Source organism: Entelurus aequoreus, linkage group LG03 (assembly GCF_033978785.1).
Source record: "Entelurus aequoreus isolate RoL-2023_Sb linkage group LG03, RoL_Eaeq_v1.1, whole genome shotgun sequence".
Classification (NCBI taxonomy): domain Eukaryota; kingdom Metazoa; phylum Chordata; class Actinopteri; order Syngnathiformes; family Syngnathidae; genus Entelurus; species Entelurus aequoreus.
Window position 1 is genome coordinate 20,468,990 of NC_084733.1, and position 19,203 is coordinate 20,488,192.

The 19,203-nt window shown below is 38.4% G+C and overlaps 1 long non-coding RNA gene across 1 annotated transcript; it reads left to right on the top strand.

Moving 5' to 3' along the window:
* The first annotated feature begins 1,979 nt into the window (after positions 1 to 1,979).
* On the top strand, positions 1,980 to 5,954 carry LOC133645595 (uncharacterized). Its single transcript, XR_009825152.1, has 3 exons — positions 1,980 to 2,109; positions 4,788 to 5,433; positions 5,520 to 5,954. It is a non-coding gene; the product is annotated as an uncharacterized LOC133645595 (long non-coding RNA).
* The last annotated feature ends 13,249 nt before the right edge of the window (positions 5,955 to 19,203 follow it).

The following is a 19,203-nucleotide window of genomic DNA, read 5'->3' on the forward strand; positions in this document are numbered from 1 at the left end:
GCCATGTCTTAAAGCACCTCTTCCTGAGGGCGTTTCAGTGTTATAACTTCACCTTTATCGTTAGTTTTTAAGCCAAAATGCGTCCGTTTTCTGTCTACACACTGTGTCTGCTTGTAGGTACTCCGTGATTGTGTGCCGCCGAACATGCTCGTCTGCTTGTAAACCAGCAATGACACGACGTGGCTTCGACGAAGGGTGCGGGGGGGGGGGGGGGGGGGTTTGCGGGACCGGTACTTTTTAGAGGCGATATCGAACCGTATATGATTCATTAGTATCGTGGTACTATACTAATACCGGTATACCGTACAACCCTACTTCAGATAAAGTAATTATAGCCTTTAGTAGGATAATAAATAAAAACCAGACTGATTTTGATGCATAATTTTTTTCCCCCAAACTCACACTTGCCGATGAAAGGACAAACTCATATTTATGCATGATTTTTTTTTTTTTTTTTTTTAAATGCTTCAATTTTTTTCAGCAGCTTCAGACCTATCTGTAGATGTTATATTTTCATTAAAAATGTTTTTTAATGTATTTTATGTTTTATGGTATTTTGAAAAAAAAATACAATGAATAAAAACAATTTTTTACAATGGAAAAAAAAAATAAGCTGGAGCTGGAGCTGACCTAGGAAAGCCTCAGGATCCGCCGGGAAAAACTGGACAAAGTAGCTGTGGAGAGGGAAGTCTGGGCTTCTCTGCTTAGGGTGCTGCCCCCGCGGCCCGACTTCGGATAAACGAAAGATGGATGGATAGATGAAAAACAAAATATGCAAAGTGGAATATTTGAGATGAGGTATTGGCACCCTTCAATTATTGGCACCCTTAAATAAGTAATATTTCATAACAACACTGATTTTGATGATTTCGACAATTCAAGAGAACATGAACAGAACAGCACCTTGAAAGTGAGCAACAGCATGTAATAATAAGACAGAGTCCATGTGCTGTTTACAAATGAAACTTTGCACCTTTGTTGCCCTGGTTTGCCACTCTTTTGGGCTAGGAGCACCATCAGGCCAGAACAAACATGGTTCCCTTAGGAGACGCAGTCTACTCACCACTGCTGGGGTGATGAGCGCTCTCCAAAAATAGACGGGGGCCCGTAACGCCGGGTGTGGTTCCATGCACGATCCACACAAGTAAAAAGTATGTCTGCATTGCAGCACGACAATGAACAGTACAGGCCAAAAGTTTGGACACGCCTTCTCATTTCAATGCGTTTTCTTTATTTTCATGACTATTTACATTGTAGATTGTCACTGAAGGCAGCAAAACTATGACACCTGTGAAGTGAAAACCATTTCAGGTGCTTACCTCTTGAAGCTCATCGAGAGAACGCCAAGAGTGTGCAAAGAAGTTGTGGAGGGAGGTGTGGCCAGCGCTGCTGTCCATGGTACTGAGGACAGAGTGCCATCAGATTGGGGCGTGGCAGTGCTGACGGCGAGACACAGCTGAACAGGTGGCTAGATCTCCCAGGTGGTACAAGTTATCTAATCATCTGTTGTCTTTAACAGTAAGCGGCCGGGAACAGGAGGGGAGAGAGGATACGGAGGTGACTGAAAAGCCACGTCCTGCTGGAGAAAACTTTTGATAAAATCTATGTAAATTACAAAAAAACTGCACGCTTGGCTCCGGTGCTGTTTCTAGTTTCAATCTACAATGTAAATAGTCATGAAAATAAAGAAAACACATTGAATGAGAAGGTGTGTCCGAATTTTTTTGCCTGTACTGTATATCATATGGTACAAAACGTGACATGGGCCACCTGTGTGACCTGCGGTGGCAGGAGTAGGTGACACAGACCTGCAAAAAAAATAAAAAATCAAATGACATCAGATGACATCAGATGACAGACATCCTTGTATTGCTTTGATACAAAATTAGTCGACTTTATATCAAAAAATCATATATCATACGGTGACAGTAGTAGTAGTGGTAGTGGTAGTAGTAGGAGTGGTAAGAGTAGTAGGAGTGGTAAGAGTAGGAGTGGTAAGAGTAGGAGTGGTAAGAGTAGGAGTGGTAGTAGAGATTCCTCCTTCCACTCCACCACACTCCCACTCACAGTGGTATCAAGGATTAGCGACACCTCTCGACCGACCAAAATGTAAATAATCACCATACACTACTACTTTTACAAACACATAGTAAAATAGCGCATAATTGATTAATAATTGTGCTTACCTGGTCTAGGTGGTCCGCAGCCCCTTGGCAAAATTACATGTATAATAGCATTAGTATGTTTGTGTTAATCATGCTGAAGTCTCCATGAAGTTGCTCTATTTTTCAGGACTATAGAATGCACTGGTATACTGTATAAGTCACACCCACTAAATTTTAGAAGAAAAAAAAAAGTTTCAAATATTAGCTGCACCGGACTATAACCCGCAAATATAAAAGTGGTGAAATTAGTTATTTACACAGAAAGATTTTGTAAATATTTATTTATTTATTATTTATTATTTATTATTTATTATGTGTTATTTATTTATTATTTATTATTTATTTATTATTAAATTGTATTTATTTATTACATTTTATTTATTTATTATTAATTTTGTAAATATTTATGTACTATTACTTATTATTCCTGTAACACCGCAGTAAAACGGTTGATCAAACAAAACGGAAGTCAACGTCATGGACCCACTAGCTCTCCAATCAGCTAAACAGACTGACTAACTCCAGGGTTTTTGGTGAGTTTACTGAGGAATTCGTGAAACTGAAACAATACAAAAAAAAAATGCCATTGTAGCACATGTAGCACATATAAATATGGATGAAAACACTACTATCAAACATGTCATGGTTTAGTAAGTATGAATTATTTTGGTTATATTGTAAATCTTACAAAGGTTGCTTGGAGTGATGAATGAAGAAACCGTACGAGTAGAAACACTATAGACGAATAGTAGACGGAACGGCACTTGTAATTTCTGTTCAAAGCACTAAACAGAAGGAATACTGTTTCCTGTTTCCGTTCAACCGGCAGCACCTGCAGTGAGCAAACTCGTCCAAAAGATGGTGCCATAGCACAGACAACGACACATTTATGAAATGTCTTTGTTGAATACAAAAAATCATGAGCGTGTCGATGATGAAAAATGCACGAATAAACGTGCGCTGTTTTATAAGCCGGAGGGTTCAAAGCGTTGGAAAAAAGTTAGTGACTTACAGTCCAGAAAATACGGTACATAACCACATAATCTGTCGTCATCTAGTGGTATAGTGGTGCCATTGTACATATACACTGACAATAGACACACCATGTCTTCAAAACTACATTTACACACCTCCGTAAACAAAAACAATCCACCAAGATCATTGTTTATTGCATTTAAGTTGTTTACTGGCAGATTTTTCAATTTGAATAAACAACTATGCAAAAAATGTATATATGGATGGATGGATATGTCTCTTGCATTAACTAGTGGTGTGATTACACCCAAAACAATTTTAAACTGTATTTCGAAGGGAGATACTTAGATCCATTCAGTATTGGTGGTGAAAGCATTATTTTAGTATAGTGTTCAGTATATTTAAAAAAAAAAAAGTGTTACAACAGGATTCAATGCCGACCAAAATGGGCAAAGGGGCAAAGTGTATATTAAACGATTACCTCCTATATCAGGGGTGTCCAAACTTTTTCCACTGAGGGCCGCACACTGAAAAATCAAAGCAAGCGGGGGCCATTTTGATATTTTTTATTTTAAAAACCAATACAATATATGTATAAAAAAGATACATTTAGGCCTCCACTCAGACTTGATCCCGGGGACCCCAAAAGGTTTTGGTCAAAAAAAATATTACAAATGTGTCATTATTTAGTATTATTATTATTATTATTATTATTATTGTTCAAGGTTTAAATCTCTAGATCAACATTAGGTCTATCTGTCAATATAACGATTTTAAAGATTTAAGTTGTATGCCATTTTTGTCAAGGAAAACCGTGTTTTTTTATGGAAAAATGTTTTAAAGTGGAATATTTGAGATTATATAATAATTGAAGTCTTAAAAAGGTGAATAACGCATAACAACATTGATTTTAATTCATTATTTTTTTGAGCAATGACACTTAAAAAAAAAAAAAGTCCCACTAAAATTATTGGGGTTCCAAAACGGTACTGCTCAGTAAAGTTTAAAAAAATAAATCCAACATTTTTTTAAATTTTTACCACAATAGTCTCAAGATCAACTTCAGATCTATCCGTCAATTATAAGTTTTATTGTTGTTTGTGTTTTTTGTTTGTTCGTTTTAGGCCCTTCTTTAAAAAACTTTGTTTTTTAAATGGCAACCAAAAAATATGCAACATTTCCCCCCCAAAATATCTCAAAGTGGAATATTTAATGTGAAGTAAACGGAGCCTTGAATAGGTCAATAATTCATAATGACATTGATTTTGATTCATTATTATTTTTTAAAGAAACAGCCTGCATGGCAGCTTTGTGTTATTAGAGTAAATAATGCAACATTTTCTTGTTACATTTCACCTGTTTGCTCTTTTATACCACTTTTTATGTTTTTAATTTTTTTCTTATTATTATTTATTTTACAATGTGCCGTGGGGCCGTTAAAAAAATTACCTGCGGGCCGCAAATGGCCCCCGGGCCGCACTTTGGACACCCCTGTCCTATATGATTACCTCCATATTGCCAATTAAAAGAAAAAAATCACTCAACTGTGTGAACAGATTTCAGTCCTAGTCTAACCTTTAATTTGACCTGATTCATTGAAGATGGAAAATAATTAAAATGCAAAAAATGTCTGATTTTTGATCAAAGCAGACTCGAGGGTTAAACAAGGAGTGTTAACACCTTGGAGAGCTGTTGCAGCAGGTGGACATACATGAATCATGGCTCCAGCACGAAAGATGTCAATTGAAACAAAGGAGAGGATTGTCAAACTAATTCAAGAAGGTAAAACCACACGCAATGTTGCAAAAGAAGTTGGTTGTTCACCGTCAGCTGTGTCTAATACCTGGAGAAAATACAAACAAAATGGGAAGGTTGTAAAAGGCAAGCACACTGGTAGACCAAGGAAAACATCTGCCAGTCAGGACAAAAAACTTAAAGAAATATGTCTTGCGAACAGAAAATCCACAGCAAAACAATTGAAGAGCAAATGGGAGGAAACTGGAGTTAACGTCTCTGAGCGAACTGTAAGAAACCGCCTAAAGGAAATGGGTTTCAAATACAAAAAACCAAAACGAAAGCCAAGAAGAAAAAAACGGGTTGCAAGGACCTAAGAAGAAGCAATGGTGGACTATGGGTGACTAGATGAAAGTCATATTCAGTGATGAATCGTCAATCTACATTTGGGCAAAGCGATGGTGTTGGGATTTTTGTTTGGTGCTCTTCCAATGAGATTTATGAAGACGACCACCTGAAGAAAACATGCAGTGATTGATGATATCGGGCTGCATGACAGGTAATGACACTGGGGAGATGGCTTTCATTACATCTTCAATAACTGCACAAGTTTTGACATTTTGGACACTTTTCTTATTCCATCAGTCGAAAGGATGTTTCGGGATGATGACATACAGTATTTTCAAGATGATAAAGCATCCTACCATCCAGCAAAAAACTTTAGAATGAAAGATACATTGGGTCAATGTCATGGCCTGCGAATCTTCAGATCCAATCGACAATCTGTGCCAATTGAAGAAAATGGTCCATGACAAGACTCCAACCTGATCTGACAACAATCAGAGAAAGTATGAGCCAGATTGATGAAAAGTACTGTTGGTCACTCATTAAAGCACGTGCCTCAGAAACTGCAAGCTGTTATAAAAGCCAGAGGTGGTGCAACACACTAATGGTGGTGTGTTGTAGTGTTTTCTGTCTGTTTTCCATGAGTCCATCATTTCTTCAGAATTGAGTGATTCCATAGTTTTTTCACTCTGCTTTATCTAAAAATGAAAATGTGACTGACAACCACAATTTTTTTGGGGTAATTTTTTTGTGTGTTTCTTAAAACTAGAAAGTTGCCATTTAAAATGACTACTGTAGTTTTGTGTCACGTCTGTTATCTGCTTTTTTTCCCTACAAAATTAAACAACTGAATGAACGTCCTCCTCTAAGACTAATGATTGCATCATTTTCGCCAGGGGTTGTAATTAGAGATGTCCGATAATGGCTTTTTTGCCGATATCCGATATTTCGATATTGTCCAACTCTTAATTACCGTATCCGATATCAATCGATACCGATATATACAGTCGTGGAATTGACACATTAATATGCCTAATTTTGTTGTGATGCCCCGCTGGATGCATTAAACAATATAACAAGGTTTTCAAAAATAAATCAACTCAAGTTAAGGAAAAAAAGTGCCAACATGGCACTGCATTATTTATTATTGAAGTCACAAAGTGCATTATTTTGTTCAACATGCCTCAAAACAGCAGCTTGGAATTTGGGACATGTTCTCCCTGAGAGAGCATGAGGAGGTTGAGGTGGGCGGGGTTGAGTTGGGGGGTAGAGGGTAGCGGGGGGTGTATATTGTAGCGTCCCGGAAGAGTTAGTGCTGCAAGGGGTTCTGGGTATTTGTTCTGTTGTGTTTATGTTGTGTTACGGTGCGGATGTTCTCCCGAAATGTGTTTGTCATTCTTGTTTGGTGTGGGTTCACAGTGTGGCGCATATTTGTAACAGTTAAAGTTGTTTATACGGCTACCCTCAGTGTGACCTGTATGGCTGTTGACCAAATATGACTTGCATTCACTTGTGTGTGTGAAAAGCCGTAGATATCATGTGACTGGGCCGGCACGCAAAGGCAGTGCCTTTAAGGTTTATTGGCGCTCTGGACTTCTCCCTACGTCCGTGTACACTGTGGCATTTTAAAAAGTCATACATTTTACTTATGAAACCGATACCAATAATTTTGAAACCGATACCGACAATTTCCGATATTACATTTTAAAGCATTTATCGGCCGATAATATCGGCAGTCCGATATTATCGGACGTCTCTAGTTGTAATAAAAATGTCCCACATTTCACTTTCGGTAAAGGCGTTCTAACTAGATTACCAAGTTCGAGTCCATGGTTCTCGCCCGGAAAAGGGTTTAGTGCTATCTCCGGGTTGGGGAGGAGATCCTGCCCCAAGTGGAGGAGCACAAGCACCTCTGGGTCTTGTTCACGAATGAGGGAAGAGTGGATCGTGAGATCGACAGGCGGATCGGTGCATCGTCTGCAGTGATGCAGAACCTGCATCGGTCCCTCGTGGTGAAAAAGGAGCTGAGCCGGAGGGCAAAGCTCTCAATTTACCGGTTCGATCTATGTTCTTATCCTCACCTATTGTCATGAGCTTTGGGTTATGACCGAAAGGACAAGATCACGGGTACACGTTTCCTTCGTCGGGGGGCCGGGCCTCTCCCTTAGTCCCTGTTTACACTAAGCCGGCTAAAGTTATCCAGGGTAAATCCCACGTAAACTTATCCTTGTCCACACACACAATGGTCGTTTAAGACCCCCGCCGCCCCCTCCGTCAGCCGGAGCAAACGCGACCTAATACGCATGCGCGGAAAATGCGTACGTCATAGTCACCTCCAGTGTTGCTTTGTGTGCAAGTTCTTAAATGTAACTTATCTGGACAATATCCAGTGTTGCGGTATTTCAATTAACTTAAATCCAGTGTGCTGTGGGGCCCTATTGTAGTGAATCACACCTGAGACATCATCAGAGGTGGGTAGTAACGCGCTACATTTACTCCGTTACATCTACTTCAGTAACTTTTGGGATAAATTGTACTTTTAAGAGTAGTTTTAATGCAACATACTTTTACTTTTACTTGAGTATATTTATAGAGAAGAAACGCTACTTTTACTCCGCTCCATTTATATACATTCAGCTCGCTACTCGCTACTGATTTTTATCGATCTGTTAATGCACACTTTGTTTGTTTTGGTTTGACTTTCAAAGTAGGATCTATCGCATGCCTGCGTTTCACCAATCAAATACAGTAACTGGTGACTATTGACTCCGTTTCACCAATCAAATGCAGTCACTGGTGACGTTTGACTACCTTTCACCAATCAAACAGAGCCAGGCGGTCACATGATAACTGCACAGAAAGTTTCAGCGGCAAACAACAAGCTTAAAGGCCTACTGAAACCCACTACTACCAACCACGCAGTCTGATAGTTTATATATCAATGATGAAATCTTAACATTGCAACACATGCCAATACGGCCGGGTTAGATCAGTAAAGTGCAATTTTAAATTGACCGTCTCTGTATGATGACGTTTGCGCGTGACGTCACGGATTGTAGCGGACATTTTGGGACACCATTGTGGCCAGCTACTAAGTCGTCTGTTTTCATCGCAAAATTCCACGGTATTCTGGACATCTGTGTTGGTGAATCTTTTGCAATTTGTTCAATGAACAATGGAGACAGCAAAGAAGAAAGCTGTAGGTGGGAAGCGGTGTATTAGCGGCCGGCTGCAGCAACACAAACACGTAGCGGCTACATCGTAGCCGGTGTTTCATTGTTTACAATCCCGAACGATGACAGTCAAGCTTTACCATTGGCCTGTGGAGAACTGGGAGAACAGAGACTCTTACCAGGAGGACTTTGAATTGGATACGCGGTACCGTGAGTACGCAGCTGCAGCTTCCAAACATTTGATCGCTTTCCCGTAGGTGCATGTCACGTACTGTATGTGTAATGTACCCTAAGATGTTTTGTTAAAATAAAGCCAATAATCAATCAATCAATCAATGTTTATTTATATAGCCCTAAATCACAAGTGTCTCAAAGGGCTGTACAAGCCACAACGACATCCTTGGTACAGAGCCCACATACGGGCAAGGAAAAACTCACCCCAGTGGGACGTCGGTGAATGACTATGAGAAACCTTGGAGAGGACCGCATATGTGGGTAACCCCCCCCCCCCCCCCCCCCTCTAGGGGAGACCGAAAGCAATGGATGTCGAGTGGGTCTGACATAACATTGTGAAAGTCCAGTCCACAGTGGATCCAACACATCAGCGGGAGTCCAGTCCACAGCGGGGCCAACAGGAAACCATCCCGAGCGGAGACGGGTCAGCAGCGCAGAGATGTCCCCAACCGATGCACAGGCTAGTGGTCCACCCGGGGTCCCGACTCTGGACAGCCAGCACTTCATCCATGGCCACCGGACCTATGCAACTCCCCCTCGCAAGGGACAGGGGAGAAGAGGAGAGAAGAAAAGAAACGGCAGATCAACTGGTCTAAAAAAGGGGGGTCTATTTAAAGGCTAGATTATACAAATGAGTTTTAAGATGGGACTTAAATGCTTCTACTGAGGTAGCATCTCTAACTGTTACCGGGAGGGCATTCCAGAGTACTGGAGCCCGAATAGAAAACGCTCTATAGCCCGCAGACTTTTTTTTGGCTCTGGGAATCACTAATAAGCCGGAGTTCTTTGAACGCAGATTTCTTGTCGGGACATATGGTACAATACAATCGGCGAGATAGGCTGGAGCTAAACCGTGTAGTATTTTATACGTAAGTAGTAAAACCTTAAAGTCGCATCTTAAGTGCACAGGAAGCCAGTGCAGGTGAGCCAGTATAGGCGTAATATGATCAAACTCTCTTGTTTTTGTCAAAAGCCTTGCAGCCGCATTTTGTACCAGCTGTAATCTTTTAATGCTAGACATAGGGAGACCCGAAAATAATACGTTACAGTAATCGAGACGAGACGTAACGAACGCATGAATAATGATCTCAGCGTCGCTAGTGGACAAGATGGAACGAATTTTAGCGATATTACGGAGATGAAAGAAGGCCGTTTTAGTAACACTCTTAATGTGTGACTCAAACGAGAGAGTTGGGTCGAAGATAATACCCAGATTCTTTACCGAGTCGCCTTGTTTAATTGTTTGGTTGTCAAATGTTAAGGTGGTATTATTAAATAGAATAATGCAAATTTTTGTGGTTCCCCTTTATTTAGAAAAGTATCGAAAAGTACAGAAAAGTATCGAAATACAGTATCGGGACAACACTACAGCAGACTTTTGCGGGAGTGAGACCAACCCTACAACATTTACCTGTGACCCGTTTCAAAACATGCTTGTGATAACTTCCGGAAGATCAAACCTTAGACTGTTCTACGAAAGTACGAACGTGGAGTCTGTAAGATTTTAGAGATGTATTCCATAGGTAATGTATTTTCTCGCCTCTGTTGCCATAGTGTTCCTCATGTGGGTGTTATGATCCGCTGCCCGGATCATGTTCTGTTTGGTTTTTGGACTCCCTTAGTTCCTGTTTTTGTGCACCCCTGGGTTTGTTTTCTGTTCCCATGGGCGCTTGTTGTTTCCACCTGTTTCTGATTGGTGTTCGGGACGCTCACCTGTTTCCCGAGCACTAATTAGAGCACTATTTATTCCAGCCTTTTTCGGTCAGTCAGTCTGGCTTCCTAATTTGACAGTTGACGACTTTTGACTCCTGTCTGTGTATGCTAGCTCCCGCGCTAGCCTCCTTAGCTTTCCCTCCCGTGCTATGAGCACACCTTTATTTTTTCCCCGTATGATTTATCCTAATAAATAAGTTCCTACCTGCACACCGTGTCCGGAGTCCGTTTGCATCTTGGGAGAACGACCCCTCACTTGGTCACCTGGATCATTTAAATTGGCATGAATTTATCACAACAAGGGAAATTATAGGATATAATGTAGCAAAACATTGCATTTAAGATGCGATAACGGTGTTATCTTACTGATTAATAGACAAAGCACAACAAAGAAGGCTTCAAAATGACCTTGTCTGGAAGAAAAGGAAGGATAAATGCAAATAGAACCAGGGTGGGGGAAATGACGGTGGAACAACAGGACATTTTTAGGGAGAAACGAGACAGAAAGTGTGGGGTTTGGAGGGGTGTTAAGGTCTCTGAGAGAAAGCCTCGCTTATTATCTCAATCAGCGAGCGGAATAATGGGACAACAAAAAGCCCAAGTGTGGCCAAACCCACCGCCTGCCTGCACTCACGCAGTTAAAAAAGAGTTGGGATAATCGTTTGATGTCCCACCCCCGGTGACCCAGAACAGCCATCTTCCCCGTCCCCTGTGAGACCCCCACAGCGTAAACACTGCAAGGACATTAAACACTCGTACACATTTTGAACCATTAGCCTAAATAGCAAGGACTGTTCTTTTCTCCAGCCATCAGGTTTTAAACTGCGGTGGCAAACCATCATGTTATTTCTACTGAGCTTGATGAATAGTGGAGCACTTGGAAAGAGCGTGTGGGGGGTGGGGGGGGGGGGGTAAAAAATTTAAGTTGGAGAATTGCAATAGCACTTTCACAGAGTAGTATACCACATCCAAATGTCAGAGCGGAAAAAAAAAAATCCTATAAGAAGCAATGAAAAAAGTCAGTTCCAGGGTCAAGCTGCGGCCATTATAAAGTGAATAGTAACTGTAAAGGTAATGTAATATTTAAGATCCCGAAGACCACTTCACAATTCAATCAATGTTTACTTATATAGCCCTAAATCACGAGTGTCTCAAAGGGCTGCACAAGCCACAACGACATCCTTGGCTCAGATCCCACATAAGGGCAAGAAAAAAAATAAAAATAAAATAAAATAAAATTAAAATAAATATATATGTATATATATATATATATATATATATATATATATATATATATATATATATATATATATATATATATATATATATATATATATATATATATATTAGATTCGATTTTGATGTTTGGATGGTGATTCGATTCAGAATTGATTCTCGATTCAACACGATTCTTGCAATATATTATTTGGCATACAAATTATAACAAAACCTTTTCAAAACAGGTTACAGGTTACAAAAGCTCCTCTTGGTTGCTGACGTACGACTAGTATGCGCAGTGTTTGCTTAAAATAAAGTATTTTTTTTACATTTTATTCACAGAAAACACAGAATAGTAATCAGTCCAAACCAATCCTATCTTTACAATACTTAGAATAGTATCAAAAACAAAATATCAATAATAGTTGATTGATGTTTATAATCTAAAAATCAATTATTCAAAAAACAATTGCACAAATAAATAGCAAAAATAAATAAATACAAACTAAATTCTCAGAGATTATGAATCAATTTCAAATCAGAAAAAAAAAAAATTGTGATTTGGATGTGAATGGATTTTTTTTTTGTGACTGTATAATCCTCCCAAGAAGAAGTGTCCTCCAAAAACGTATTTTTAAAAATGTATTCTCAAGAGAAAAAAATATTTTTGAACATTGATCTTCTGAAAATTATGAATGGATTTAAAATTGGGAAAAATTAGAATTGTTATTCGGATGTGAATCGATTTTTTGAGCACCCCTATTATATAACTATTATTTGAGTTAGCCATATTTTTTATTTACAGAAAACAGAATGTTAGTCAGTCCAAACCAATCCTATCTTTAAAATACTCAGAATAGTATCAATAATAATATAATATCAATAATAGTTGATTGATGTTTATAATCTAAAAAAAAATTATAAAAAAGAAAATTGCACAAAAAAATTGCAAAAATAAATAAATACAAACTATATCCTCGGAAATTATGAATTGATTTCAAATCGGAAAAAAAATAAAATAGCGATTTGGATGTGAATGGATTTTTTTGTGACTGTATAATCCTCCCAAGAACCAGTGTCCTCTAAAAACATGTTTTTTAAAATTGATTCTTAAGATAAAACAATAGTTTTTAACATTGATTTTCTGAAAATTATCAATAAATAAGAATTGTTATTCGGATGTGAATCAATTTTTTGAGCACCCCTAAAATATAATATCATTTGAGTTAGCCATATTGTAGAACATCCAAGACTTTGGGTTACTGTGGGACTTACTGGAAATAGTACAAGTAGGAGTGTGGGTTTCATGACTAACAAATGCATGGTAAACATCATCTATTTTTTTTTTTTTCACAGATAAATGTGGACTAATTAAAATAGCTCTTCCTGTGGAAGTATTTGAAGTCGTTCGTACTTGAAGTCATTTGTGAGATGTGGAGAGCATGAACTCTACCATTCCAGTACATCAGTACCAACCTCCAATATCAGCATCTAATGATGTTACAAAATGACAAGGTCCTTAAACCCAGACTACATATGTTGTGGGATTTAAATACAAAGTACTTTAGGGTTAAGTGGCCTCCACCCTCCTACCCCCCAGCGTTGCACCCCCCGCGATGCTTGATTCATTTGCTTTTGTATAAAGCCAAATAAGGAGATTGGAAGAGATAAAAGTAAAGGGCACTTCAATCCACTTCAACACACTTATGGTATTGTGCCGTCTGGTCCGGTGTTGTGTTAAGATCTTCGTTTTGTTCAGCTACTTAATGCTAATTACACTCCATTTCTTCTGTGGTTTGATTGTTGATTTGGTAACACGATTACTGAAAAACACAGGATGGTGGCAAGCAACAAGAAGGAAGCAATTTTTGATGAATCTTAGGGGAAATATGTTTGCTTTATATAGATACAAACATTTATATGTAAATATATATATATATATATATATATATATATATATATATATATATATATATATATATATATATATATATATATATATATATATATATATAAAAACTACCGTTCAAAAGTTTGGGGTCACCCAAACAATTTTGTGGAATAGCCTTCATTTCTAAGAACAAGAATAGACTGTCGAGTTTCAGATGAAAGTTCTCTTTTTCTGGCCATTTTGAGCGTTTAATTGACCCCACAAATGTGATGCTCCAGAAACTCAATCTGCTCAAAGGAAGGTCATTTTTGTAGCTTCTGTAACAAGCTAAACTGTTTTCAGATGTGTGAACATGATTGCACAAGGGTTTTCTAATCATCAATTAGCCTTCTGAGCCAATGAGCAAACACATTGTACCATTAGAACACTGGAGTGATAGTTGCTGGAAATGGGCCTCTATACACCTATGTAGATATTGCACCAAAAACCAGACATTTGCAGCTAGAATAGTCATTTACCACATTAGCAATGTATAGAGTGTATTTCTTTAAAGTTAAGACTAGTTTAAAGTTATCTTCATTGAAAAGTACAGTGCTTTTCCTTCAAAAATAAGGACATTTCAATGTGACCCCAAACCTTTGAGCGGTAGTGTATACTATATATATATATATATATATATATATATAGTCAAGGTTTCTGTGGTTTAATCGTTATACAGTGCTCAATACCGGGGTGGAGCGGAATATACGTTAAGTCAGGAATAACCACGGAGGATATTTCATCCCTACAAGCCTGTTTTGCAGGGTTTTTTTTTAGGGGCATCTGAATAAAAATCCCTTGACGAGCAGGGAAACCTGCGAAACAGGCTTGTAGGGATGAAATATCCTCTGTGTTTTTTCCTGACCTAACGCATATATATATATATATATATATATATATATATATATATATATATATATATATATATATATATATATATATATATATATATATATATATATATATATATATATATATATATATACATACAGTGTATGTATATATATATATATATATGTATATATATATATATATATATATATATATATATATATATATATATATATACATATATATATATATATATATATATATATATATATATATATATATATAATAGCAATAAAGTAGCAATTTTGGATGAATCTGAATGAAAATGTTTGATTTGTATACATATATACATACATATATACACGTATATGTAAAAGCACACACACACACACACACACACACACACACACACACACACACACACACACACACACACACACACACACACACACACACACACACACACACACACACACACACACACACACACACACACACACACACATTTATTATTTACTTCTTTCTCTTTTGCATTAAACATTTGTGTTTTGCATGAAATACATTTCAGCATTTCCTCAATAATCTTGAAGAAATCATCAGTAGAAGAGGGCGCAAAACAGAATACTATTACCCTCTTTTTCTGTTGTTTTTAAATGCTCTTCTTTCTCCTTTTTTCTACAGGTTCTGACTCACTCTTTCTTCCCTCGAGGGTGCTTTTGATTTTTGGTATCACATTTGGCATGAGTTTTTCTTGTTTTTTTCCCCATCTAAACTCAGACCAAAACCTTTCTTCTTGGAAATCAGATTAATTAAAATTAATCGCTGCAAATTACACTGCTCTCCTTTGGTCCGTCCCATTTTGCGCACATCAATTTGAATGGAGAGGTCCATACTTTCCTCATATTCCCATCATTTGGAAGGCTGACCCCTTCTTTAGTTGTACTGCAACAATGCATGTGGAAAACATATTGGATAATTCCTTCAAATTATGTGTGAAAATCACTTGATTTGGGATAAAGATGCTTTCCCAAACACATGCAGGAACGCCCACATTTTGGAGCTAAAAACAAGCCTAAAATGACTCGTCTGTCTATTTTGGGGGGGACTTTACCTGTAGACATAATGTTTATATACAGAACTAGGGTTGTACGGTATTGGTACTATACCGCCTCTAAAAAGTATCACCCCCCACAGAGGAGCATGTTCGGCAGTGCACAATCACTGAGTACTTACAAGCAGACACAGTGTGTAGACAGAAAAGGGAGAACGGACACATTTTGACTTAAAATCTAGCGATAAAGGTGAAGTTATAACACTGAAACACCCTCAGCCCAGCCACAGTCGGCAGTGTTTTAGCTACTTCTAAATCACTAATCCTCGTCTCCATGGCGACAAATAAAGTACGTTTCTTACAAGTATCATCCCTGCTGGATGAGGAATAGCTAAACATGCTTCACTACACACCGTAGCTCACCGGCGTCAAAAGGTAAACAAACGCCATGGGTGGATCTACACCTGACATCCACTGTAATGATACCAAGTACAAGAGCGTATCTAGTCAATACTACTATTAAAGTTAAAGTACCACTGATAGTCACACACACACACACTAGGTGTGGTGAAATTATCCTCTGCATTTGACCCATCACCCTTGATCACCTCCCGGGAGGTGAGGGGAGCAGTGAGCAGCAGCGGTGGCCGCGCCCGGGAATAATTTTTGGTGTGATTACATCGATATATTTTTTTTAGCATCAAACAATCTTTTTTCATTTAAAAAAAAAAAAAGTATATTATGTCTATAAACTCAGGAAATATGTCCCTGGACACATGAGGACTTTGAATATGACCAATGTATGATCCTTTAACGACTTGGTATCGGATCGATACCTATATTTGTGGTATTATCCAAAACTAATGCAAAGTATCCAAACAACAGAAGAATAAGTGATTATTAAATTTTAACACAAGTGTAGCTAGAACATGTTAAAAGAGAATGTAAGCAGATATTAAAGGCCTACTGAAACCCACTACTACCGACCACGCAGTCTGATAGTTTATATATCAATGATCAAATCTTAACATTGCAACACATGCCAATACGGCCGGGTTAACTTATAAAGTGCAATTTTAAATTTCCCGCTAAACTTCCGGTTGAAAACGTCTATGTATGATGACGTATGCGTGTGACGTCAATCGTTGAAACGGAAGTATTCGGACCCTATTGAATCCAATACAAAAAGCTCTGTTTTCATCACAAAATTCCACAGTATTCTGGACATCTGTGTTGGTGAATCTTTTGCAATTTGTTTAATGAACAATGAAGACCGCAAAGAATAAAGTTGTAGGTGGGATCGGTGTATTAGCAGCGATCGCTGGAACGCAGGTGAGCACGGGTGTTGATGAGCAGATGAGGGCTGGCGTAGGTGGATAGCTAATGTTTTTAGCATAGCTCTGTGAGGTCCCGTTGCTAAGTTAGCTTCAATGGCGTCGTTAGCAACAGCATTGTTATGCTTCGCCAGCCTGGAAAGCATTAACCGTGTAGTTACATGTACATGGTTTAATAGTATTGTTGATCTTCTGTCTATCCTTCCAGTCAGGGGCTTATTTTATTTTGTTTCTATCTGCATTTAAGCCCGATGCTATCACGTTAGCTCCGTAGCTAAAGAGCTTCGCCGATGTATTGTCGTGGAGATAAAAGTCACTGTGAATGTCCATTTCGCGTTCTCGACTCTCATTTTCAAGAGGATATAGTATCCGAGGTGGTTCAAAATACAAATCCGTGATCCACAATAGAAAAAGGAGAAAGTGTGGAATCCAATGAACCCTTGTACCTAAGTTACGGTGAGAGCGAAAAAAGATACGTCCTGCACTGCACTCTAGTCCTTCACTCTCATGTTCCTCATCCACAAATCTTTCATCCTCGCTCAAATTAATGGGGTAATCGTTGCTTTCTCGGTCCAAATCGCTCTCGCTGCATTGAAAACAATGGGGAAATGTGAGGAGCCTTTCAACCTGTGACGTCACGCTACTTCCGGTACAGGCAAGGCTTTTTTTATCAGCGACCAAAAGTTGCGAACTTTATCGTCGATGTTCTCTACTAAATCCTTTCAGCAAAAATATGGCAATATCGCGAAATGATTAAGTATGACACATAGAATGGATCTGCTATCCCCGTTTAAATAAAAACATTTAATTTCAGTAGGCCTTTAACAGTAAATGAATAAGTTGATTAATAATTCATTTTCTACCACTTGTCCTTAATAATTTTGACGAAATAATAACATTTTAAATGCCACAATAGTTACTGCATATGTCAGCAGCTAAATTAGGAGCCTTTGTTTGTTTACTTATTACTAAAAGACAAGTTGTCTTGTATGTTCACTATTTTATTAAAGGTCAAACTTGCAATAAGAAACATATGTTTAACGTACCGTAAGATTTTTTTGTTAAAATAAAGCCAATAATGCAATTTTTTGTGGTCCCCTTTATTTAGAAATGTATCGAAAAGTACCGAAAAGTATCGAAATACATTTAGGTACTGGTACCAAAATATTGGTATTGGGACAACACTATCCAGAACCATGAAATAAGTTCCAATGTTGTCTTCATTAAAGGGGCCCTTTGAGCACATTCTAGTTTGCATACAGCAATAATTAGCTGAGTGAAACACACCACTGTGTATTTCCTTGTATTGTTCCACTTATCATTTTGGCATTTGACTCCATTTAACCACACCAACAATATTGTAGCTCACGAAAATGTTAGGCTTTGGTTGGGGGTCAAAAGGTCGGCAGAGGACAGGTGTTGGAGATGTGAACTAGGCATACAAGATCCAGATATCATCAAGGCCTCGGGAGTGGCCTTTCAGTGACCCCAGATCCTGCCTTTAGGGACAGCGCAGATAATAAATGCCCTTATCTCTCCCTGCAGCTCCCCCGCAGCTAACCGACAGGAAGGGGGAACTGTCAATCAGCGGTGACATGCGACGTCTCACTCGGGCCAAGAGATGGGACGGCGGCGGACAAATCACTCCTAAATGACAGAATCACTGTCACGCTGCTGATGTATCGCCCTGTTGTGTCACTACTATTGACTGAGGACGCCTCCTTGCAGGAACACGCTCGTGTGTTCGCCGAACGCGATGAAATCCGACGCAAGACTTTCATCAGAAAGAGGAAGGAGAAATTAAAAAGAAACTGTCCACGCCGTTTCCTTATATTCTGCTGAGAACCAGCGTTCTCCGCAGTGGACATACACATTTTGGGGAAAAATGTACTTGTTATGCGAAACACTAAATGTCCACTGAAGAGGACCAGGGCCTGTCCGTCACATAAACATGCTCTATGTCAGCGGTGTCAAACTCATTTTAGATCGGGGGGCCACATGGAGAAAAATCCACTCCCAAGTGGGCCGGACTGGTAAAATCACGGCACGATAACAAAAAAAATAAAGACAACTTCAGATTGTTTTTTTTGTTTAAAAATAGAAAAAGCACATGCTGAAAATGTACAAATCAAAACGTTGTTGGGTTTTTTTTTACACTTACATGTTGCGGTTAATAGTATTCTATCTTTGTCGTTATTTATACTTTCTGAATACATTATGTGATAATGTTCATCAGTCAACTCAGTGGTGTTAATTTTCAATCCATCAATAAAAAAATATATATAAATATCAAAATCAAATATATGTAGTTTGCTCATTTTCCTCGACTGGCGCACTAACATGTGTTTTTTTTTTTTTTTTACATATGTAGCATCATCTATAAAGATACGAAGAATTGCTATTCCGACATCTAGTGGACACATTTAGAACAGCGGTTTCTTTCATTCAAAAATTTCGGCTCATTTTTATACTTGGCAAATTCATCCCGCGGGCCGGATAA